Source organism: Juglans regia, chromosome 6 (genome assembly GCF_001411555.2).
Source record: "Juglans regia cultivar Chandler chromosome 6, Walnut 2.0, whole genome shotgun sequence".
Taxonomy (NCBI): Eukaryota; Viridiplantae; Streptophyta; class Magnoliopsida; order Fagales; family Juglandaceae; genus Juglans; species Juglans regia.
In genome coordinates this window covers 28,137,889-28,165,846 of record NC_049906.1, presented here as the reverse complement: position 1 = coordinate 28,165,846, position 27,958 = coordinate 28,137,889, and the positions used below count along the sequence as shown (strand labels likewise).

Sequence of the window (27,958 nt, the reverse complement as noted above, 5' to 3'; positions counted from 1 at the left end):
AGTTAGCTGCAGTTGTCTTTGCGCTTAAAATCTGGAGACATTATTTATATGGTGAAAAGTGCAAAATCTACACGGATCATAAAAGTTTGAAGTATTTCTTCACTCAGAAGGAACTGAATATGAGACAGAGGAGATGGCTCGAACTAGTCAAGGATTACAATTGCAACATTAATTACCATCCAGGCAAAGCTAATGTTGTAGCTGATGCAATTAGCAGGAAACCAATGGGACCAGCAATTGCAACTCTTACCACTCAGCCCCACTTACTAATGGACTTGGAAAGAGCTGCTATTGAAGTTGTTGTTGGTGACCAGCAGGCATTGATAGCCAGTTTAATAGTTCAACCAGCCTTGATAGACAGAATTAAACTCGCCCAAAAAGAAGATCCTAAGTTGGCGAGATTAATCGAAGGAGTAGAAAAAGGGCATAAATCTGAGTTCAGTGTTTCTGAAGACCCTTACACAGTTCACCTAGGTAGTACAAAAATGTATTGGGATTTGAAAGAGTCTTTTTGGTGGGAGGTCATGAAGAGAGAGATTGCTGAATTTGTGGCACAGTGCCTAACTTGCCAACAGGTGAAGGTAGAACACCAAAGACCAGCAGGGTTATTGCAACCACTCCAGATTCCAAAATGGAAATGAGAGCATATTTCTATGGATTTTGTTACAGGCTTACCAAGGACACTGAGTGGATAGGATGCAATTTGGGTGATAGTGGACTGTTTGATGAAGACAGCTCACTTTGTACCTATCAAAGTTTCTTATAAGTTGGAGAAACTAGCCGAGCTATATATACATGAAATAATGAGGTTGCATGGGGTACCCATGTCCATTGTGTCAGATAGGGATCCTCGTTTCACTTCGAAATTTTGGCGAAGCTTACGAGAGGCCATGGGCACTAAGTTAAATTTCAACACTGCATTTCACCCGCAGACGGATGGTCAGTCGGAAAGGACTATTCAAATTTTGGAAGACATGTTGAGAGCATGCATGCTGGATTTCAAGGGAACCTGGATACGACACTTGCCTTTGGTTGAGTTTGCTTATAATAACAGTTACTAGGCTAGCCTTGAGATCGCACCTTATGAAGCACTTTACGGTAGGAGGTGTAGATCCCCTTTGTATTGGGATGAGGTGGGAGAAAGACAAATTTTAGGTCCAGAAATCATAAAGAAGACAACGGAGAAGATTGAGACCATTCGAGCTAGAATGAGAGCAGCTTAGAGTCGAAAGAAAAGTTATGCAGATAACCGTCGTCGCCAATTAGAGTTTGAGGTTGGGAATAAGGTATTCTTAAGAATTGCACCCATGAGAGGGATTATGAGGTTTGGAAAGAAGGGCAAGTTGAGCCCTAGATACATCGGGCCATTTGAAATTCTTGACCAGATTGGACCAGTGGTTTACAGAGTAGCCCTACCACCAGCACTCTCAGGGGTACACAATGTATTTCACGTATCTATGCTGAGGAAGTATATACCTGACCCCACCCACGTTATCGATTATGAGCCTCTTCAACTTTAGGAAAATCTGACTTATATAGAAGAGCCGATACATATTATAAAGAGAAAAGAGCAAGTATTACAGAAACAGACTATTTCGTTGGTTAAAGTGGTATGGAATAATCACACTACCAGTGAAGCCTCTTGGGAATTAGAAGAGGAAATGCAAGCCAAGTACCCACAGTTGTTCGTCAATGATCTTCATAACTTGTGACAAATTTTGAGGACGGAATTTTTATAAGGGGGGGAGGATGTAATACTCAGGCCCTAAGCCCAGTTCTTGTGGAAGCCAGCCCGATTATAAGAAGCCCGGCCCATGTGATCACTTGAAGGGGGGGCCCGAACGGCGTCGTTTGGTGAGTGTTTATTGTTTACTTTTTACTGCACTGTTCTTCTTCCCCGCTGGTTTCCTTTGCTCTGCAATGCCGCAAATCTCTCCATTCCTGTGCAACTGCTCCCCACATCTCCACGGTTTGAGTTTCGGTTCCACACAAGAAGCTTTTTCTCTCACCACATTTTGAAGTACTCAGACTCTCTCTTATGCAGATTTTGGTTCACCCTTGGCTAGCGTTGCTTGTTCCGTGAGCCTCGAAATCTTGGTTCCTTGAAGGTGAGCCATCGTTCTCTCTCTCGTTCTCTATTGTTCCTGGCCTCACCGATAGCTTCATGATTTTTTTCTTTGGGCTTTGGCACTGTGCAACATTTTTCGTGGGTCTCAAAAACCTTGGTGCCGTTGTTGGAATCCTTCCTCAGGGGTGTTTTTTATTTTCTTTTCGGTAACTATTCCGCCCATTCACTGATCTTACTCTTAGTTCTTGTTCCTATACCTTGCTGTTACATAGTTCGTAGATCCTCTTTTAGTTTATTTTTTTTCCTTCGGTTTGTCAATTGCACACACTACTCTATCTTGGCTTGCCGTGCACGCACTCAGACCTTAATCCTTCTTTGCGCAAACCACTAGCTTTTTCATTAGAGAATTATGTGACATTTTTTGGTGTAGACTGAGGTTCAAACTTTGGTGGCTCTTCTTGGTAAGTTTATTCCAAAGCCTTGGGTAATGGTTGGATATTGTGGTTGACTGTGAAATGTAGTGATGTTGCTGATTTGTTTGTGGCGTGGGTAAGATTTTTGCACTGCTAGAGTGACTTTTGGCAATCTGTTATAGTTATAAATTTATATTGTGTTGATGTTTTATATGTTGGTTTGTGGTGGAGTGTGATGGAATTTTTTTTAGTTGAGGAGTATGATTTTTGGACGGCGTTGTGAGACTGTTTTGAGCTAGTGGTATTGGATATTTTTATGCAAGTCTTAAATTGTTGATTGAATAAAATATTGATGCAGTCACTGAAAATTTTATTTGAAGGTTGGAGGTGAAGTTTGGTTTGGGTATGTTATAATCATTGGGGTTGTTGTTGTTGGTTTTGGAAGTAATTATGGTTGGTTTGGTGTTAATAAAAGGTGGCTGTTTCAGGTTTTAAATGCGAATGATTTGAGGAGAGGGCTATTCGGGTTTAATTGTTATGATAGTTATTGAGTTAAGAAGGGACTGTTTTGATTTATTACTCAATAAATAGTGTCTTACTAGATTGGTTATTAAATGTTGGGTATATGTTTTGTTTAGGTGGCGTTACTACTAGAGTTCCAACTTAAGGTGTTGGTAATACGAGGAAGTTAGGTAAGCGGGGTTTATATACTAGATTTGCATAAACGAAATGAAATGAGGTTGACTTGGAAAATAAGTATGTTTACTTTTTAAAAGAACTCTGAAAACGACCTCAGATGCTTATTTTGCATATATATGAATTCGATATAATAGAAAGTATTTTCTGTCATGACTGGTGTAGACATGGGCTAGTTTTGTGCATTTTATTTCTGAACTATGTAACAGAGCAAATATGAAAAGTCTAAAAGTTTTGTTATGAACAAATGAAAATATTTTGATTATGTTTATCTCGAACATGTGAAGTGATCGAAAGCTATTAAGTATTTTGTTCTGATATGATGTGTCATCTGAAAACCTTGGCATGAAGTTCTGATTCTGTATATGATTGTGATCTGATTCCGATGATATATGTTCTGTTTTCTGTTAAGACCCAGCCATGAGTATAATGGTGGTTTATAATCCTACCACGGGGGTGAAACATGAAATATGGCCCAACCACGGGTATAATGGTAGTTTATAACCCTACCACGGGGGTGAAAGATGGAATATGGCCCAGCCACGGGTATAATGGTGGTTTATAACCCTACCACGGGGGTTAAACATGGTATTTGTCCCGATGTGATGATAAGAGATGATATGATTATAATGTTTTAGTTTGGAAATGCCAATGGATTTTCTTTTTGGGAATAAGTTTATCTTTTTGGAAATTTTCGCTCTAATGTTGTTGTACCAAGTTTTGTTATTGCTTTTTGAAAGTAAAATAGGTTGTTTCTATAATTTGAAGAAAATGTTTTGTTCTGCTTTTCAAATGTTATAAAAGTTCATGTTTATATGCTAGTATATGCTCTCTGCTTGCTGAGTTGTTGATAACTCACCCTTTTAATCTTCATAATATTTCAGATGACATTGATGGTTCAGCTGAGGATCAGTATTAGAGTTTATGGAGAAGATTAGCAGTGAATTGTTGTTGAGCATCTTGGGGTATTAGTGCTGATGTCGGATGTTATTTATATTTTTAGTTGGCTTCAATGGATTTAGACAATTTATGGAGAGTTATATCAATGTTATCTTATTTCTAGTTTGTTATTTGAGACATGAAGAAGAGTTGATACTTTATTTGGGTTATTGGATTGAAAATTTGATAAATGAGTTTATATAGTTTATTAATTTGGAGTAATTACGTTTGATTTGAGGTTTTGGGAATATATATTCTTGAATTTGGAAGTATTTTAGCTTTGTTAGAGTTGATTATCAGGTTATATGAGTTAACTCTCTGAACCCTAGGGATCGGGGCGTTATAGGAAATCTGAGATATAGAAGTCAACCACACGCCTTTCTAATGATCTGAGCCCCCAAGTAAAATGACAATGTGAAGGGTTCGCAACCTTTGAATCCCATCCTCGATACTCATGTAAACTTGTTGATGTATACACATCAAGAAATATTTTGAAATGATGTCTCAAGAGGCACATTGCCACAAGTGACCACCCCATAGACCTTCACATATTGCCCATTCTTCGTAGTTCTAAGCTCCGAATCAGGATAACGAGCAATGTAACCAATAATGGCTCTTCTCCCACAAAAAGTATTCCAGATGAATAATGCAGCAACTGCATCGAAAAGTGCCACTACACCATAAGGAGAATGGCATTGTGGACAGCTTCAAGAATAAACCCACCAGCAATGAACCCCATCACGAAAAGAAGAATTACCATGACACTAATTCGTGGGAGAGGGCATTTTTCGTGAGAGCCAAGGCACCAGTAACATGTGGGGTTCAAAGCAATGAGAATAGGCTTTTCTGAAGATATTCGACAACCACACACCTTTTCTTTTCTTTTACACTTTTAACGTTATTGTCTATTTAATAGCTTCAGTTTTGTTTGTCCATACTGCAATGTTAAGAGAGCCCATGAAATTGCTAGCTTTTATACGGATCATTCATAATAAATTTCTTTGACTAAAAAATGAAAGATAATTAGTTGAGATTATTACTTATAATCAAACATTTTTTAAGATTGATTACACAAGCCTTCAGGAAAAAATTAAAGTCCCTTCAGATACTCTCGAGTGGTAAACGATCAGATACATCAAAATATTTATGCTTCGAAGAAGCAAGTAATTGTACATCACTTCAGGGAGGAAAAGACGGAAAAAGGTTACAAGAAAATGCTTTAACTAAAATTTGAGAGCTTTACAAGCAACACATTGCTGGGGACCAGCGCGCACTGGAAGTCAGTGCAGGGACCATCTATCCATGAGCAACTGAAACGATTGTGTTCGAGAGTAATATGCAGGAGAGCAACTTCCCCACCCGGATTGAACAAAATAAGCACCATTCACAAATACATCCTTAGAAGACCTCCATTTCCAATCCTTCCAGGCACCTCTTGCCTCTCTTTTGGTGACCTGTCATCGATCAAGATCAGACATCCACATGATTATACCATATGAAAATCTAGTCATTAATGATCATATACTCTGTGTCAAATCATTTAAGTAAACATCTTGCTCAACCTCGTATATATATATACCTGTTTGGCAAAGGGAATATTGGAAGCTTTGAAGTAGTTTCCTTCGCTAAAGATGGTTGGATTAGCACTGCTGCCAACAACATACATAAGCCATTCTTCATATTTATTATTGGCGACATGGAAATTATTAACAAAATCAAATCTGCTCATTCTCAGGATTCTAAATTGCACAAAATCAGCTATGGAATCATCACCATAATTCTAGGAATAGCCATTAATTTGTAAATATTAATTATTTCCTTATCTTTGTTTATTTCCATACTTAGTCTAGCCTCTTGTATCTATTTAAACAAGAACGTATCATTGTATTCAGTAAGACAAAAATAAAATCATTTTCTGTTCTTTACATTCTTGACATGGTATCATCCTAAATACGATCCCTACCCGAGACCTCCATGGCTTCTTCGTCCTCCTCCAACTCCACGTCTTCCCCTCCAATCTCCATTGTTTCCTCTCCATATACCCTCTACCCCTCTGACTCCCCTAGTCTAGTCCTTGTCTCTGGTCTCCTTATAGGAGGTTATTTCCCAAAGTGGAAAAAGGCCATGACTCGAGCACTCAACGCCAAGAACAAACTCAGTTTTGTCGATGACTCTCTCCCCAGCCCTGATCGGAACTCTCCAGAATACAAACAATGGAACCAAACTAAGGACATGGTCCTTACCTGGATTTTAAACTCCATTAGTCCATCTGTAGCCAACTCCCTTGAATACCACACCAATCTCGTTTCAGCCACGAGAATAATGCTCGTCTCTATCACCTCAAATGTGAGCTTTCCTCTCTGCAACGAAACACCACCTCTATTCATGAGTATTACAACCATATCAAACAAATATGGGATGAATTAAGCCACCTTCAAAAAAACAGTGACCTCAAGGATTTGCAAAACCAAGCAGACGATGAACGCGTCTTCTAGTTCCTTCTTGGCCTAAATGATTCCTTTGCCCAACTTAGAACCCAAATCCTAGCTATGGAACCCCTTCCCCCCATCACAAAATTTTTTTCTATCTTATTTCAGGAAGAGCAGTAGTGCCTCCTGCACATCAGTCCACTGCCAACGGAATCCATGGCCTTTACAGCAGCCAACTCGGCACCACCTGCAGCAACCTCCTTTGCACTGAGTGTGGCAAAACGGGTCACACCTGTGACCATTGCTAGCACATTATTGGATACCCATCTGGCCGCGACCCACGCCCCAAGCCGCGTCCCTCTCTTCTCGGCAAACCATCATCCAGCTTGACTCCGGTGGCCAATCAAGCATCTTTCTCCTCAGATTCCTTGCCGGTTCCTGGACTGACACCAGAGCTCTACCAAAAACTACTAGATCTGCTCAACCCGACACCCCCTTCCTCCAACTTTATTGGTAATGTTACTTCTTCCCCCTCTTCCTCCGACAGCCACCACGACTGGGTCGTGGACAACAGCGCTAGCACCCACATGTGCCACGATCGCCATCTATTCTCTACACTAAAACCCCCACCCCCTTCTCTCTCAGTGAAGTTGCCGAATGGCCATACCCTTTCCATTGTGGGTATCAGCCATTGCACATTATCCCCAACTCTTACCCTTTCAAAAGTCTATTATATCCCTGACTTCCATTTTCATCTCTTATTTGTCCCTCAGCTTACCACTAACACCAATTGCATTGTTTCTTTTTCCTCTAAAAATTTTTTGTTTCAGGACCCACAGTCGATGAGGCTGATTGGAGCGGGTGATTTTTGCAATGGGCTTTATGTGTATTGGCCCAACAATGTTCTGGTCTCCGTACAATCCACTACTAATAAAGACTTATGGCATCGGCGCCTAGGTCATCCTTCCCATCTTTTTATTCCTCAATTTTTTAATAATTTTCATGTTATTTCTGATTGTGATGCTTGTGCTCATTCTAAGCACACATGTTTGCCTTTTTCCTCTAGTAATAATAAAAGTTCTTTTGCTTTCAATAGAATATTTTGTGACATTTAGGGTGGCTATCATACTTCTTCCATTTGTGGTTCTCATTATTTTCTCACTATAGTTGATGATTTTTCCCGCTCCACTTGGATCTATCTTATGCGTTATAAATCAGAGGCATATACCAATCTCATACATTGTTTTGCCCTTGTTCAAACTCAGTTCAGTACCATGGTAAAAAAAATTCGCACTGATAATGGACAATAATTTCTTTCGCAAAAATTTCAATCTTATCTTCAAAATCAAAGGCATTATTCATGAACGTACCTGCGTTGAAACTCCGCAACAAAATGATGCTGCGGAGATCAAGTACAGACACCTTCTAAATATTGCTTGCAGTCTTCGCTTCTAAGCACACTTACCTCTAAAATTTTGGGGAGAATGTGTACTCATTGTGGCATATCCCATTAACCATACACCGAGTCGCATTCTTCAAAATAAATCTCCTTTTGAACTTCTCTTCAATACCAATCCAAATTACAATCACCTCCGTGTGTTCGGTTGCTTATGCTACACACAAACCCTCCGTACTCATTGAGATAAATTCTCTCCCCGTGCCTCCAAATGCCTATTTCTTGGCTACCCCATTAACCACAAAGCATACAAACTCTACAATCTCAACACACAAAAAATCTTATTTTCTCGAGATGTCACATTCCATGAAGACATTTTTCCCTTTCAAGATCTTCCAGATATTTCCCATCCCTCCTTCCCCATTCTCCCCTTACTCATTCCCAAACCTATCCTCTCATTACCCATTCCCAAACCAATCCTACCAACCCCATCCTCTCCTCCTTCTACTACCACCACGGACTCTCCTCCTCCCTCTACTTCTCTTCATCCTCATCGCACTACTTCTCGCCCAGCTTACCTCCAGGATTATGTTTGTCCGACTTTACACGTAGGGCCCACGGCATCATCACTCACTACATCAACCTCAAGTACTGCTCACCCTTTATCTGTTTTTCTTTCATATTCTTGTTTCTCATCTTCTCATCTTACTTTTTACTTGCTCTAACCTCTTTTGTTGAACCTTCTTGCTATTTCACTGCCCTTCGTCATTCCCATTGGCGTGAAGCAATGTCTAATGAACTTCGTGCCCTTGAAGCCAATTCTACCTAGACACTTGAACCCCTCCCTCCTAGTAAAAAGCCTATTGGTTGCAAATGGGTCTTTAAAACCAAACTCAAAGCCGATGGTTCCATTGAAAGGTATAAAGCTTGTCTGGTTGCCAAAGGTTATACTCAAGTTGAAGGCCTTGATTATCATGAGACTTTTGCTCCTGTTGCAAAAATGACTATTGTTCGGTGCTTGCTAGCTGTAGCCGCCGCTCAGCAATGGATCATTCACCAACTTGATGTAAACAATGCCTTCTTACATGGTGATTTTGATGAAGAAGTATACATGACACCAACTCCTGGATATTTCCCTAAAGGGGAGACTCGTTTCTGCCACCTCCGTAAATCCTTTTACGGCCTCAAACAAGCATCCCGCAACTGGTTTTTTAAACTAACCACTGTGCTTCTTGATTCAAGTTTTACTCAATCTTAAACAGATCACTCTTTATTCACATTGGTCAAAACCACGAGTATCACCATTGTGCTTGTCTACGTTGATGACATTCTAGTTGCTGAAAATGATCTTTCCCAAATTGAGACATTCAAACATGCACTTTCTACCAATTTCGAAACCAAGGATCTTCGCCCTCTCAAATATTTTCTTGGTCTTGAAGTTGCTCGTTCACAAAAAGACATCTTCCTTAATCAATGAAAATATGCTCTTGATATTTTGATGACTGTGGTCAACTTGGTGCCCGGATCGCTTCCGGAACAAAACTTGAAGCTCACAAATCAAGATGACACTCTTCTTTCTGACCCTAGTGCCTATTGGTGACTTGTGGGACGCCTCATCTACCTGACCATCACTTGTCCTGATATTGTCTTCGCAGTGAACATCCTCAGTCAGTTTATGCATGCCCCTCGCTTTCTGCACATGCAAGCCGCCACTCGTGTTCTTCGATACATCAAAGGCAGCCCAGGCCAAGGCATTCTCTTTCCCTCTTCCAATAATTTACATGTTACTGCCTATACTGATTCAGATTGGGCTAGCTGTCCTACTACTCGTCGCTCCACCACCGGCTATTTCATTCAGCTTGGCACGAGTCCTATTTCATGGCGCACTCAGAAACAAATCACAGTTGCTCGCTCTTCCATTGAAGTTGAATATCATACCATGGTCGTCACTACTTGCGAGCTCACATGATTAAAACAACTTCTTGCTGATTTTGGTATTTTTCATCTTGAACCTTTCAACTTACATTGTGATAATCAATCTGCTCTACACATTGCTCATAATCTTGTACTATTCCATGAACGTACCAAGCATATTGAGATTGGTTGTCATGTTATTCGAAATCAGATCCGATCTGGACTCCTCACTGCAGTCCATACGTCATCACATGAGCAAATTGCAGACATCTTCACCAAAGCCTTAGGTCAATAACCTTTTCATCATTTCTTATGCAAGTTGGGCATTACGGATCTACATGCGCCAACTTGAGGGGGAGTATTGATACAATCAAATCTGCTCATTCTCAAGATTCTAAATATCACAAACTCAGCCATGGAATCATCACCATAATTCTAGGAATAGCCATTAATTTGTAAATATTAATTATTTCCTTATCTTTATTTATTTCCATACTTAGTCTAGCCTCTTGTATCTATTTAAACAAGAACATATAATTGTATTTAGTAAGACAAAGAAATAAAATCATTTTTTTGTTATTTACATTCTTGACAGAAATATCCAAACCTGACCCTGCATTTGTACTAATTGGTATGAGAAGAACGTACTACTGGAACTTAATATTTCAGAAAATATAGAAATTGAGAGCAGTGCTTCATCACCTGGGCATCCTTTCAACGCACCCGGCACCAAAACCGTTGAAAACTATTGTGACTTTCATGACTTTATCTGCAGTAAATTTATCATTGTGTCACATGCAGCAGCATCACCTGTAATCACAACATGGTCATATCAACATTAACAATGACAAATACAGTACCGAGAAGATGCTCTTTGTTTTACGTTTACGATTTCAATTGAGGTTAGGTTTAAAAATCAAAGGGGTGAAAAAGCTAAAAATTAAATAAAATATTATTAGAATATTATTTTTTAATATTATTATTATTTTAAAATTTAAAAATATTTTAATTGTTTGTTATATTTTATAGAACAATTTATAAAAATTATAATGATAAAATGATATATATGAAATGAGATGAAATGGATTAAGACTAGCTAGCAATCCAAATCGAGCAGGCCAGGAAACTTCTCAACTCAACTAATTATTACAATTTTCTCAAATTTTTATATAAAATAAAATAAATAATTTAATTTTTTAAATCCTTAAATAAAAATAATATTAAAAAATATATTTTAATAATATTTTATTTTATTTTTAATTTTTATCTTAATTCATCTCATCTCATCTAATTTCACACTACAACAGAATGTATCTTTTGTGACAGAGGAAACTGTCACCAAAAAAGGGCAAACCGTCACTAAATATATTTGGTGACGGTTTCAAACCGTCACCACGACCGTCACCTAAAGTGCATCACAGAAAACATTTGGTGACGGTTTACTGTTCAACCGTCACAAAAAATATTTTTAGTGCCGATTGGAAGTGTTCCATTCGGTACAAGGTTCGAATGTTCATGTTTTTGTGACGGTTATAAACTATCACAGAAAATAACGTTCGAACGCTATACCCGACCGATTGGCGTTCGAATGAGAGAATTTGACGTTCGCTGAATATCGTTCGAACGTATCATATTTACATTCGGACGTTAACCCGATCGATTGGCGTTCGAATGAGAGAATTTTACGTTCGTTTATTATCGTTCGAACGTAATATATTTACGTTCGAATGTTAATGCGTCCGGACGTTAATTACAATAAACGTTCGAATATTTGTTCGAACGTAAACGTAAATGTTCAAACGTAGCGCGTATAATGTTCGGACGTTATTTTGAATGTAAACGAAGGAGCGTTCGAATGCAAGTTCTTTGTTCGAACGTTAATCGCTTTACCGTTCGAACGGTTTGTTCGTTTTAGCGTGAATACGTTCGAACAATTAAATTGTATTTACGTTCGAACGTTTGTTAGAGTGTGAACCAACGTTCGAACAATTTTTATTTACATTCGAACGTACAGATCAGAAATACTAATTTCATAAAATTTAAAAACATAATACCAATGTTATCATATTACATACCCAATTAACAATAATAATGTCTTATAAAGCACAAAATTAGATATTAAAACTAGTCAGAAATATTGATAAAATTTATTTCTTCTTTTTCCCTCGCCCACGGGGATTCTGTTGCAACGACATAACACGCTCCATTTGCACCATCATCTCTCGTTGCACTTGCTCTTGCACTTCACTGCGTATTCTTTCCTCCTGGTCTCTCTTTTGGTCCTGCAAACGCGTCTCTAAATGAGACTGTCGTTCTAAGAGAGACTCATATACTCATTCTCACGCCGTGCAGCTTCTAAATCTGCCGTAAGATTATTAATTTGTGAAGCCGATGAGGTTGAGGATGAACATTTATGCTTGATAGATCGTCCCAAACCTCTTGCCATACTAGACTGCGGCCCGAGCACTTGTGTGAATATGTCTATGTCACTAGGAGAGGATTCCTCAGAAGCCGACTGCATCTCCATTATTTTTCTCTGCAATTTAAAAGGTAATGATCGTAAATAATTTAGTAACGTATTAAAAGAAATAGAAATAAGAAATAAACTATTAAAATGTTATATAAATAATTTATTGAACAAAATTAACACTGCTTACATAATTATCTGCAGCGACAGGATCCATCCACTCACTATGCTCATTAGTGTGAGCAGCATTATAGACATGAATGAGGGAAAAATTTTCAGGATCATCACGTTTCTAACAAAGCGACAATATTAGCAATTTTAAAAAGATAATGTTAGTACTTATCAGAAAGAATATCAGGAAAATAAATGAATTCTATAATTTTTTAATTACCATTTTTTCAGCAAGACGGTGGAATGACCTTGAACCGGCACGATAGTGGACAGTCAGAGCGGATCTATTATGTGCATTTGTAGAACTCAAGAGCTATAAAATATATTAAAAATATTAATTGTAATATGTATACATATAATATATAGAACGAATATGAATGTAAATAATTAAAAGATATAAATATAAAATACCTGATAATCTGGAGATGCGAAAAGATCACAACACTTTCTCCAATCATCTAACTTTATCTGCTGAAAAGGAGACTGCGTAGCCTCTTCCAACGTCTCAAACTTCATGAAGTGGTCATGACATCGTCCTTTGTGACGTTGGAATAGTGTAGCCATCAACTCATTCACGGTTCTCAAATCCTCGCTACGGCCAATGTCAAGGTTGAATTCATCCTAACAAAGGAATCAGGTCAAAAATATAATATATTAATCTAGGTGAAAAAAATGTACTGAAAAGTAAACTCACCAGCACATGACTACGAATGTGCTCCTTAATCTCATTCGGAACATCTCGCCATGAGCGCACATAAAATGGAGCATAAGCTCGAACTACTGTGCCAATATAGGAGGAAAGCGCTGCTGCACAATCATCCACTCCTCCAGTGGAATATCAGGAATTGTGACCTTCAGTTTACCGTGCCTTGTATTTTTTTCAAGAGAGATTCCACGTGTATAGCCACGACCGCAACGTGCAGATGCATCAACTACATGATAATAGATATACTATAATTAAAATTATATAGTTATTGAGAAAAAAGTATTAACTATATATATAATTATCAATGACAATATTTCCTTACTGGTAGGTGTCGACTGGCTGTTGTTCTCTTCTGTGTTAGATTGATCTTCAGGAACGGATTCCTCGAGTGGAGAGTCCTCAATGGATTCAGGACTTGGACTTGGCCGAGGCACATTTCTTCGTGCTCGTTTTGACAGCATTCTTGAAAATAATTAATTATATCAAAGAAAATTAATTAGAAGAAATTATGAAAATTGAAGATATTTTATAGTCACCTAGCTATATGAATAAAATATTTAGTACTTTTATTCTTCATTTTCAGATGAATTCTCCATGCTTGTTTCAGAATCTCCATTAGTAACATCTTCATCATCATCATGCACCTCTTCTTCATCGTCCTTATCCACCTCCTGCCCGGATTCTGATTCGTCTTCATCTTCTGACTCGTCTTCTTCTTCTTCCTCCTCACTTACTTGAATTAAATGATCATTTAATACAGACGGGTCGAGATGGACGGGTGGGACATCATCTCTACATAAGGGGAGTAACTCAAGTGCACCGAGGTCAACAAACAAGTTAATACCCTCTGCATCTTCCTAGTATGCCTCAACAATCGGAGTGTCATCTTCATCTCCACTATTCTCGTAATCTGCACTCGTTCCTGCTTCATATATATTTCGATGAATAAATTTTTGTACGACTCGCCAAGTTATCTCTCCACTATCTTCATCAGCACTTTTCATTGGATCAATCAAGTAATAGACTTGGGTAGCTTGACAAACCAGTACAAATGGATCATCTTCATACCATTTAGATGCAGTATTGACACTCGTAAAGTGATTATCCCTATGTATCAAAACCCGACCACCGTCTAGATCCCACCAATCACATTTAAAGACATATGTTACAGACCCACCCAGATATTTCAATCCGATGATATCACGTATGACACCATAATAGTCAATATCATCTGTTCCATGACTCCCCTCGACCAACACACCACAATTTTGAGTCTTTCTATTACGTTCACGGTCCAAAGTATGGAATCTATAATCTTGAACCGTGCATGCAGTATATCGAAGTGCTCTATTTGAGGGACCACGGGCCAATACATACAATTCAGAAGAAATTGATCCGAGATCACTAGCACGTTGTTCCAAAATCTAACAATTGAAATAGTATATATTTATTATTTCATTATCCAGAGTTAAAAATTTCACAATATAACATATATATAATTTTAGGTTCATACACATTCTTCAAACCATCTGGGAAATTCTTCCTCGTGTCTTGCCTCTATATTTTCTACGCCTTCCGTCCTAAGTTTGTCCATGTGGTCACTGTTATAACATGTTGCAAAAGAAGTATATTTTCAGCACAACAATTATAATTAATTTTAAGAAAACTATAATTATTCAAAGCAATGAAATGACATACCTAAGATAATCATCAATCTCTCGGCAATTATTTAGCACATACCACCAAACTTTACCCAACTCTCCATCAATTAAATCGTAACCTGTTTGTGCACCCAATGGTCGTACATTCTGGGAAAACACTGATAGCTCACGAGGAGGCGAAGTAGCAAGATCAGCATTTCGCTCTTGACAATTAAATCGTGTCTCAACACCACGAAGATATAGAGAGCAAAATGTTAACCATTCATCGTATATATAGGCCTCTGCTATTGAATCCTCAACTTTGGCTTTATTCCCAACAGTGCGCTTCAATCGACCCAAATATCTTTCAACTGGATACATCCAACGGAACTGCACCGGTCCACCCAGAAGTACCTCTCGCGATAAATGTATTGCTAAATGGACCATGACATCAAAAAATGATGGTGGAAAGATCTGCTCGAATTTACATAGTATAGTAGCAATGTCTTCTTCTAATTTCGACAACACATCTCGATTTACTACCCAAGCGCACAAATCCTTGAAAAACATACAGAGTTCAGATATGGTGACACGTACATTAGATGTCAGCTTCCCACGAATTCCCACAGGTAATAACTTCTGTAAAAATACGTGACAATCATGACTTTTCAATCCATTGATTTTCCAATCATCAGGACTCACACATCTACCAATATTTGAAGCATAACCATCTGGCAACTTCACACCTTGCAACCATTTGCAGAAATCCATCCTCTCCTCCCTCGTCATTGTAAAACATGCATGCGGCATGACCACCCTATTGCCTTCCACCCGCAAATACAGATTATGTTTAATTCCCATTCTCTCAATATCTTTCCTCGTCTTGATCGTGTCTTTCGTCTTTTTGTTAATACTCATCAATGTACCCAGTATATTATCACAAATATTCTTTTCTATGTGCATTACATCCAAACTATGTTGCAACTTGCATGAAGACCAATACGACAAGTAAAAAAAAATACTACGCTTTGTCCAATTCAATTCTGCTGCGCCTCGTTTTCTCTTGTTCTTTCCCCGAACCTTTGCCAAAATTGTTCACTCTAACATGTTGCAATTGTTCCACTTTCTCTTCTCCAGACAACTCTTTTGGTGCAATCCTATCCTCTACTCTCCCATCAAACTTGGCACATTCTCTTCTCCATGCATGATTTGCAGGTAAATAACATCGATGACCCATGAAACACAACTTCTGAGAATATTTTAGCCACTCACTAGCAGTTTCTTTATTACACGTCGGACACGCTAACTTCCCTTTCGTACTCCAGCGGGAAAGATTCCCATACGCCGGAAAATCATTTATGGTCCACATTACCGCAACATGCATCTGAAAAGATGTCGACTTAGATGCATCATAAGTTCTAACGCCTGTTTCCCATAACTCTTTCAGCTCTTCAATCAATGACTGCATAAATACGTCAATATCATTCCCAGGTGATCTAGGGCCAGGGATGAGTAAAGTTAACAAAAAGTTTGGCGCCTTCATGCACCTCCATGGTGGAAGATTGTACGGAATCAATACCACGGGCCAAGTGCTATAACTTGTACTCATATTCCCAAAAGGGTTGAATCCATCAGTTGTGAGTCCCAGGCGCACATTCCGAGCTTCTATCCCAAACTCTGGATACTGATTATTGAAAGACTGTCACGCAAGTGAATCAGCTGGATGCCTCATATATGCGTCATTCTTAACTCTTTTCTCCTCGTGCCACCTCATATCATGAGCTGTTTTCTTACACATATATAGTCTTTGCAACCTAGGTTTCAAGGGAAAATACTGCAACACCTTAACTGGCACGTTTTTCTTACCTTTTCACCTCGACTCTCCACATACAGGACATGTTTGTTTCTCCTCGTTCTCCTTCCAAAACAATACACAATCATTCTTGCATGCATGTATGGACTTATACTCAAATCCTAATCCCTTTCTCAACTATTTCGCTTCATAAAAGTTCTTGGCCAATGCAGACCCTTCGGGAAGCACCTCGTTAAATAAGTCCAATACCATGTTTATTGCTTTCGTCGACATCCCACACAATAATTTAATGTGAAGCAACCGCACAATAAATGACATTTTGGAATGTTTTGTACAACCTAGGTAAAGCTCACGCTTTGCATCTTCCCACAGTGAAGGAAAATTTTCACAATCAGTCCCTACTCCACCACTTGAGGCATTGTCGTTAACCTCATCCATAAACATCCCAGCTCCAATGTCACCCAACATCTCCTCCATCTCATCATGCTCATAATCATCATCCAAGTGTCGCAAATAATCCTAATGATCGACCAATACATATGTTGACCCTTCATACGGCTCACCATGCAGTACCCATCGCGTATACCCCAGATCCATACCGTTCACAAATATATGATGCTCTACTTCATCCAATCCTATCGCACCCAAATTTTTACACCCTCGACATGGACACTTAATGTAACCATGACTATCAGCAGAGGCCCGTGCAAAATCAATGAAGGTTCTTACTCCACGTGCATAGGGTACGTAATCCTTTCCAAGTCTATCGTCCAGAAGCATCCAATTTTTGTCCATTTCTAAAAACATCTATATATTAATAACACGTATATTGAAAATTCACATGCATGTCATGCTCCAATTCTCATTACTTTTTTTATAAGGTAGTTGGTCCTATCCCATTCGAGATTATATTCTCCATATTGCACAAATCTCGTCACTCTACTAATTTTCACGTTAGTAGAAATTTCGGCAGCACCTCCCCATAGTTCTCCAAGTATACATGTTCAAATGTCGGCATTCTAACCCTACGAACAGTATACCCGAAGAACAATAGAAGAAGACACCGAAACTTCATATTAAACATGGAAAGTAGCGAGTAACAAAAATGTGCAATACAGATAATATAATCTCAAACTGTACACACTGGACAATTCAGGAATCAGTGGACACATAAATGTACACTAATTCCCAAACGGGTCTAAGGGTATTTATGCAATGTCACACGCATCTAGCAAAAAATCATACTAACAATATCTCCTTGTTGTTTACATTAACAATGTCACCTTCAAGTAGTGTTATATTGTTAAATTAAAGAGAGATAGAAGATTATGTGACCCTAAGTTTCGTGTCTTGTACACAACGAGGGAGAATTATCTTGAAGAAATGTTTAAATTTTAGTCTAATTACTTAACCGTCACAAACTGTCCGACCTTGACAACTCTCAAGGCCGGAGAGACTATGACAGTCAAGCAATTAAATTGAAATTCCAACATTTCTTCAAGATAATATTCCCTCGTTGTGTACAAGATCATCATTCTTAAAGTATAATTTTAATTGTTATACTTAATTTCAAAAGTTATACTATAATTTTAATTATTATAATTAGTAAATAGTTATTTTAATTGTTATACTTAATTTCAAATATTATTATCACATTTTAGTTATGACAGTCAAGCAATTAGACTAAAATTTAGAGATTTCAATTGTTATATATAATTTTAAAGGTTATTATATAATTTTAATTATTATCATTCCACAATTATAATCTTAATTGTTATATTTAATTGAGTGAGTTATTTATTGCTTGTAGACAATAAGTATATGATTTTTATACCTACATCTATTTGATCCTTATTTTGTTTCTCTTTAGTTTATAATAAATAAGTATATTTACATATTCCAACTCTACTTATTTAGTAGGTTCAAGACTTTTTTATTGAAGAGTATTTTAAAGGTTATATTATAATTTTAATTATTATCATTCTTAAAGTATAATTTTAATTGTTATACTTAAATTTCAAAGGTTATAATATAATTTTAAATATTATAATTCTTAAAGTGTTACTTTTATTTGTTATTACTTAATTTCAAATATTATTATCAATATTTAATTATTACTATTCTTAAAGTTTCTTATTTTAATTATCATACTTAAATTTCAAAGGTTATAATATAATTTTAATTATTATAATTCTTAAAGAGTTACTTTTATTTGTTACTACTTAATTTCAAATATTATTATCACAATATTCAAATCCATATGACAACATATTCACAATAACTCACAAACTAATTACAAACTATACAAACAATAATCAGGATATATTCACAAAACATGTATTAACAAAGCTTAAGGACAATATATTTGTAACAATGTAAACATATTCAAACGTCATTCACAAATAATAATTTAAATTGCTCAAGTCCATATCACAATATATTCACAATAACACACAATATATTCACAAAATAATATGCCACATGTATTAACATATTCCTAAACTTGAGTAAGCAATAAACATGTATTAACAAAGCCTAATGACAATATATTTCTAATAATGTTTCTTCAAAACGTCATTCAAAAATAATAAACACAATATTTCAAATTCATATCACAACATATTTACAATAATTCACAAACTATTTACAAACTATACAAACAATAATCACATTATTTCAAGAGTAAGCATAAAATCACATGCAACAACATATTGATAAAGTTTAGAAATATACCTAGTACTCACAATGTCCTAGCCTCTTACAAATCAAAATCTTCCAACTTCCCAAAACAACCAATCCTTCAAAAAAATACAATACTAATTTATTAGAAATATTCTATAACAAAAACACAATATAAATATCATAAAATTCATAAAAAGACAATAAATCAAAATTTTTTCTTACCAAGACTCAACTCTCTCTCACTCTCTAACTCAACTCTCTCTCACTCTAACCCTCTCTCTCTCTCTCTCCTGCAGAGCCTCTGGCCGAAACAACTACCAACTCTCTCACTCTCTGTTGCGCGCATGGGAGAAGAAGAAATGATCCGTTTCTCCCGTGCGCGTACTGATTAAGTTCTAAAATTATTAGTTCAAACATTCGAACGTTTTAGTTGTACGTCCGAACGTTATATTCTAAAATTTTCCCGCCCAGAACGTTTGGACGTTTACAATACACGTTCGAACATAACCTTCTTCTGATATAACATAAAATCTAGCGGGAAAGTTCCCGCACTTTCCTCATATATGTTCGAATGTATCACAATTTTTCGTTCGAACGTTCGTAGATTTTCAGATGAACGTTCAAACATCTAACTTAGACGTCCGAACGTACATTTCATCAAAGTGTTACCATATTTGAGCGGGAAATTTCCCGCACTAATTTAACTAACGTTCGGACGTTAACAGATTTGGCGTTCGGATGTACATAATTTTCTGGTATTTTCATCAAATAACGTTCGAACGTATAGTATAAATGTCCGAACGTCTGAATAATCACACAGATACCTTAATCGAGTGGGAAATTTCCCGCCTCTTAGTTTAACGTTCAAACGTTAACTTGAAAGGTTCGAACGTACTATTCCTACTATACTTATTAAATGATAACATAAATCATGTATATGATATATAAACTATACCATATATATATAAATCAATAGGATATATATTAAATTGTTACTTATTAAATTCTTTATTATATACTAACTTATAATATAATATATATATTACATTGTATATATCTATAACTATATACTACATTGTATAGTATGATAGCAAAATACTTTAAATGAGAACATAAATGTATATAATATATAAACTATACCATATATATAAATCTTAAGATATATATTAAATTGTTACTTATTAAATTCTAACTTATATACTAACTTATAATATAATATATATACTACATTGTATATATCTATAACTCTATACTACATTATATAGTATGATAGCATAATACTTTAAATGAGAACATAAATGTATATAATATATAAACTATACCATATATATATAAATCAATAGGATATATATTAAATTGTTACTTATTAAATTCTTTATTATATACTAACTTATAATATAATATATATACTACATTGTATATATCTATAACTCTATGCTACATTGTATAGTATGATAGCATAATACTTTAAATGAGAACATAAATGTATATAATATATAAACTATACCATATATATAAATCTTAAGGATATATATTAAATTGTTACTTATTAAATTATTTATTATACACTAACTTATAATATAATATATATACTACATTGTATATATCTATAACTATATACTACATTGTATAGTATGATAGCATAATACTTTAAATGAGAACATAAATGTATATAATAAAGAATATTTATGTATTAAATGTATTAAATCCATATCACAGAATATTCACAATATTCTTACAACAATATTTATACACATATTAATTCATCAATAAACACCATAAACTCATAAACTATTCACAAAATTTACAAACAATAATCACAATTATTTCAAGAGTAAGCATAAAATCACAACAACATGTATAAACATATTGCTAAACTTTAGAAATATAACAAGTACTCACAAACGTCAAACCAATTAATTTAATTGTCAATAATATTATATAACATCTTAATATATAACATAAACATTTATAATATAATATATTATAGATATTATTTTTGAAATTAAATTGACAAACATTCGGACGTAATTATTATTACGTTTGAACGTTCTGTGTATATAAGGCCAAAACCGAACGTCGAAATGATGTTCTCATTCACGTAATTATCATCCGTTACGTTGCACGCCGCCACGCCTCCGTCACCGCAGCCGTCAACTCCGCCACAACCGTCACAAAAAGGTAGGCATTCATCTTTTATTCAAATAACATGTATTTTATTGAGATTTGGATTGAGTTTTGTTTAAAATCGGATAAGTGGTGGCCGGATTTTCAACTCCATTTTCCGGCACCACGGCCAGCCATTGGCTGAATAGTCACCGTAGAAATGTTTCTTGAAGTGTATACTTCATTTCTACAGTGACATTTCGGCATTTAGAACCTTGTAGAGAAATTTTCGAGATTCCAATAATGGCTGAGTCGACTCAACTCTGCGTCGAACGTTCGAACGTTCGAACGTTCGAACGTTCGAACGTTTCACCAAGACATTCGAACGTACGACGTTTAAATTACAGAGCCGTTACGGCTTCTACGTTCGAACGTAACCTTCTTACATTCGGACGTCATATTCATCAATTTTCATATCTAAACGTTTAATGTATACATCAGGACGTACTACTTTTTAAATATTATTAAACGACATACGTTCGAACATGAATATTTTACTTTCGCACGTAAATCACATACGGTCGGACGTTTAATTATAACGTCCGAACGTAGTGATTTTCTACGTTATTCATCCTTCGACATTCGGATGTTCGTATTTACGTTCACACGTAAAACAAATACGTTTGAACGTAAAACATAAACGTCCGAACGTACGTCAGCCAATATTTATTTAGTGTTTATGTTCGAACGTCTATGTTGTACATTTGAACGTATATGTTTTACATTCGAACGTAAATTTATTTACATTATTTTACGTGCGAACATATAAATTAATGTTCGAACTTTTATCTTTAATGTTTGAACATAAAAGACAAAATGTTCGAACGTTAATGCAGAGCAGCTTCAAATTAATACAAAAAAATGCATTAATGTAAATAATTTTTTTCCTTTTCTATTTTCAGGATATGGCTCTTCCACTGCATACTAGGAAACGAGGGAGGGAAGGAGCCACGTCGGACACTGCCCGTATCGGAGCTCGTACTGTTATGGTAGAGCGAGAGGTCCTGATTAATGAGTTCGACGAACTCTGTTGGCAGCAGACGAACCTGAGAGATGTTTTCCTCAGTAGAGGCTGGGGAAATATTTGCACATTGAGGGGGAAGGTGTACCCCTCAATGGTTCAAGAATTTTATATGGGGATGTGTGACATGCCTCAGGATGCATCCTCTTACACCATGACTGTACGCGGTGTTTCCATTGAGGTATCACCAGATGTCATCGGCAAGCGCCTTGGGATTCGTCGAGGAGTTGAGACATTTGCACACTCAACACCCCGTGAGGATGTAGGCACTTATACATCATCTACTTGCCAGGCATTTGAGCCAGCATCAGCCAGAGATGCAGGCCAGTCAGAGGCTGAGGATACTGGCGTCGAGGCTCAGGATGATGACCGAGACAAGGATTTCTACATCCTCATCGGGAGGGACCGCATGAAGATCGAGCGGAAGAACACCTTCAACCAGAACCATCTGCTGCATTTCTTCTGCATGTTGCACCTTATTGTTGCAACAAATGTCGATCTCGTGTCTCATAAAACCACATTTAGTCGGCTTCGGGCACAATTTTTTATACGAGTGGCACGTGGAGATCCTATAGATTTGCCATTGCACATCTTTGAGAGGATCCATTACAAGGCGAGCATCGTCTCCATGGATAATCTCCCATACGGTGTCCTAATCAGCCGACTATTACTTGCATGGGGAGTGCCGACCCAGCCAGAGGAGCGAGTCAAAGATCAAATGAGCCCCATCGACATGACTACGCATCGACGTAGCATTGGACAGGCTAGGGGACGTCAGCCACCCCTTGTAGAGGATCTAGTTCCTCCGACGTAGCCTGAGCCAGGTCATGTCGGGAGTAGTAGTCAGCATACGTCGAGCACATCTGCAGGAGATGTGCGGCCTGCTTGGGTTGATGCGGTCATCTCACAACTGACTGCGCATATCAATCATAAGATCGATCGATCGCTAGAGGCTATATCGGCGTCTGTTGCCGAACTCACCCATCGTGTAACTATCCTCAACGACAAGGTTGATACCTTGACTGAGGAGGTACAAAGTTCAACTTTTGCGGATAACGTTATCATCTAACTGTTGTTTACTACATTTTATTAAATCTTGTATTTTATTTTTAATATTTGTAATGAAAAATATTATTGAATATTTCTATCGTTTGTTAATTTCAATTTTTAATCTTCTTTGATGTTATATTTTTCAACTTTAATACTAAATCACTGCATTTCAAATATATATAAACATAAATATATATTTATATATTACAAATTGTGTATATATAAATATATACAATTCAATTTTTTAGACTTGTTCACAAATTATGCACAATAAAAACCACATAATTTTTAAATTAAAGTCATTTAATTTAAATTTACAATGAACGTTTGAACGTTATTACTTAACATTCGAACATTGGTGCAAACTTTTTACGTTCGAACGTTAATTAATAACGTGCGAAAGGTTGCGCCAAAACATTTTATGTTCAAACGTAAACAGACATAACGTTCGAACGTATATGTGACGTTCGAACGTATATTTCCCATACGTTGGAATGTAAAAAAATCTCATTCTATCTTTAGTGACGGTTTCCAGAAACTGTCATAGAAAATGCCTTTTAGTGACGGTCTATGGACTGTCACAATTTCCCAACCGTCACTAAAAAGCAATTGTGTTGTAGTGTCATTTCATACGTGAAAACAAAGAAGACGGTAATAAATACAGTACATTAATATTCAGTTTTTCGTACTTTTCAATCCATGATATTACAAATATCAAAACTATATATAGTAAGATGTGTTCGATTTAGAAACCAAGGTTTTGAGAGTCAAACAAAGCATATGGCTGGTGTTTGTACTTATATTAAAAAAAAATGACTGTGGTGCATATATATATATATAGCATGGCGGGCGGGTTAATGTTTATAAAAAGCAACATTGAAAAGTTTCTTACCAAATGATGAGTGCTGCATTAGGGACACAAGTTAAAGAAAAAAACAGATGACGACGTACTTTATCATGCTGGGAGAAGTAGTTGTTAGAGATGGTGATTGCAGTCGATGCATGGACTACATCAATGAGGCCGTCGGTGCAACGTGCGAGGAAGCAATGATCGATCCAAACATTAGAAGACGCAAAGATAGCAATGGCATCTCCGACGGAGCCTTGACGACGTCCAACATGTGTCGGACTATCCCTGACAAGGCTATCTTTCCCGGGCTTACAGTCATGGCAACTAATCCCATGTATGTATAATAACGTGGCTAACACCTTGCACCGTGATGCATGGGCCTTATGCAATCTCCACTTTAGCACCTCTGCCATCTATGGTCTTGAAACTATTCATAATAAGCTCGTTCTTGAGCTTAATCACCATGTCCTTGGCAAAAATGATCCAAAGTGGCTTTTCTTGGATGACACCATATCGAAGTGTACCTGGTTTAGGGTTCACAGGGTCATCTTCAGAGAACGCGCCCAATTTGATTTGGTGTGCCAGCATGCGTCTATTACGTTCAAAATGTTTGTAGTGAGCTTAGGACTGTTGGAGATTGAGCTCAAGGGTTGTGGGGTGTAATCGGCCGCTTCAGAAGTTGAAGCCAAGTGTGCTAGAAAACACGAAAGCAATATGATTATTCCTAGGAGATCAAAGGCCATGGCTAGCTTAGCTTTTGTGGGTGTGAGACAATTATGAACAGCATGAGTGAAAGATCAAAGAGTTTAAATAGGGGTTGAGAATGTGGTGCACACGATTCATTAATAGGGGTTGATTTTGCTTTTCGAGCTGTTATAATTTCGGGCAGGTTGACATTACTTGCCCTATACATGATCAGTGACATCACACGATATTGAACATTTACATAAGGCCTAGCTCAAGTACTCTCTAGGAGATGTTTAGATTCGAAAATGAGTTGAGATGACTTGAGATGAGTTGAAATAGATTGTGAATAGTAATGAATAGTAGTGAGATGAGTTGAGATGAGCTGAGATGTCCTACGAATCCAAACGTACCCTAAGAGTACTACTTCTGGCCTATTCAATTCCCTGAATATATAATAATAAATGGTGACATGGAATTGTTATTTGTATACTAATTAATTAATTTATTATATATGAATGTCAACGGCCTCGTATGCATGGTTGGGATCGAGCTGATCCGATTAGTTATGATCTCAACATGATTATCATTATATATGTCCACGTGGTGGTCATCAACCTTATTTCCCAGTTAATGTTTTTTTTTTCTCTAATCTTTTATTCTTTTTTTTTCACTAAGGCGCGTATTATAAAAAAAATTATTTGAGACGGATTATTTACTACGATGACGACTATTTGTAATAAAATAAATTTATTTTAATAAAAAATAATTATTTTCATTAGAAATAACTGATTAGAAATAAATAATTTTCTTATAAGAGTGGCACCGCAGCTTGTTTCTTGTAATTCTTTGAAAAATCAAATGATCAGACAGTCAGTATGTACTCGGCCAGCAGTGATGGATATGAGCACTAATAAATTATATATGCGGCCAATTTGCGTCGAGATTAATTACAAATAAATAACAAATTCGGTCAATTAGTACGGACCAACAACAGTAGTCGCAGTACTATTTTACATGCAAGGCAACGATCGATACCATGATCATCTAGCTAGTTCAGGCCGGTGAGGTCAAATAATTATTTGTTCATGATCTTCAGACAAATCAACACTGAAGTGCTAGCTTAATATATATTACACGGTATTAATTAAATTGTTATAAGCCCATAATTAGTATTAATTAGTAGATCAGTTGTACGTAATTAATATTTTCACTTTAGACGTTATACAAGTTAGTTAATTAATTAGCACTCAGCTATTTTCAAGGCATATACTTCTTCATTTCTCTCTCTAGGGAAAACGCTCTCTACCTAAAGCTCAAAAATCTTTTTTTCTCCATCAATAGGGTTTCGGCTCCACCCACCCACCCTTTCCCCATCTGTATAGTCCGACACTGCCCTACAATGTTTTTTCTAATTTTTCCTTCTTTTTCCGACTGTAGCATGGAGAAGCGCCAATTTATTACTTTCCGGTCACCCATGAGCGCCACGCGCTGCACCGCATGACTCTACAATCGCTGATCTTTCTGACGCAAAAGCAGATCGTCGAAAAGAGTAGCACATGCATTTCCCGTGCAGCCTAAAGCAAGCATAAGATCCACTTGCCACTACACTAGAGAGAGCTTGATGCCACTATGCGTGGCATCTTTGTGATCAGCAGCCTCAGATCTCTTAGATTTGACCAACCTCCACTCTCCTAGTGTGGCACGTGGCCTTCACGCGCCTCCACAATTCTTGGTAGTCGCTCGCTGGCAACTCGACGCTTCTTCCGCTTGCTATCTTCCAATGTTATCACTCTTCCTAACCAAGGATTGTGGGAAAAAGGTAGTGAAAGTCCCCTTCAGTCAGTCCAAATCAGCGACATGTAGCATAAATCTATTCGCTGTGGCTTCCAGTCATAATATTGCAATCCGTTTACCGGACTGTATCAAAACTGGTTCAGGCGGATTCCCCTTGTGAAAAATGGGTGGGGGTTAAGTCATTAGCCGCAGATCCCTTTCTTTTTTCTTTTTCTTGCAATATTGTACTAGTTGGTTTTGGATAAATGCCGGCGCCTCCCACCTTGTTATCTCTTGTATCATGTAACTGTTTTATATATTTAAAATATGTTTGCATAGAAAAAAAATATTAGCATAAGTTATAGTACTAGTTGGTTTGTCAAAATTAGAGCACTACTTATTAAGAGCAAACTCTGTTTGTGTACGTGTGTGTGTTTAGACTCGTGTACAGATTCATGATTTGATTTAATTATGTAGATCTCCATTTTTTACACTTCAATTAATCTAAATCATTTTTTTCTTCTAAATATTAATAGTTTCTTATATACTACTTTTGCATTTACACACATATATGCAATTAATCAAGAATTAAGAGAAAATGATCTGAAATATATAAAACGAAAAATGTTGAGATCTAGATATATATATTTATAACTAGCTAGCTACCCAAAAGTTACGAAATTCTATAAGGGAGAGTTCCTTAATTCATAACTTAATTTAGAAGATTTTGGTTCCTAGCTAATTCATGAAGTGATCAATCAATTAATTGTTAAGATCTAAATTAAATAATAAAATCTACCCGTTCTTATCAGTTTAAATTTTAAAGATAAGTGGTGATTTCACATGGTATTAAAGCAAAAATTCTATATTTGAATCTTGACTCTACACTTTAGTATCGTACACTACAAGAAATTAGACTTTTAGGGACGAATTAAATTTCATCCTTAAAAGTCATTTTTGGATACGAAATAAAATGCCTGAGCTACTAAATTCGTTCGAACAAAAATATATCCATTCGAACAAGATATTTTGTGACGAACAAAATCATCTCAAAAAAGGAAAACCGTTCAAACGGAA

The 27,958-nt window shown here is 36.6% G+C and overlaps 1 pseudogene; it reads right to left on the bottom strand.

The window, feature by feature from the left end:
• Nucleotides 1-4,595: 4,595 nt before the first annotated feature.
• LOC109020977 lies at nucleotides 4,596-25,009 on the bottom strand (annotated as a pseudogene).
• Between the last annotated feature and the right edge of the window lie 2,949 nt (nucleotides 25,010-27,958).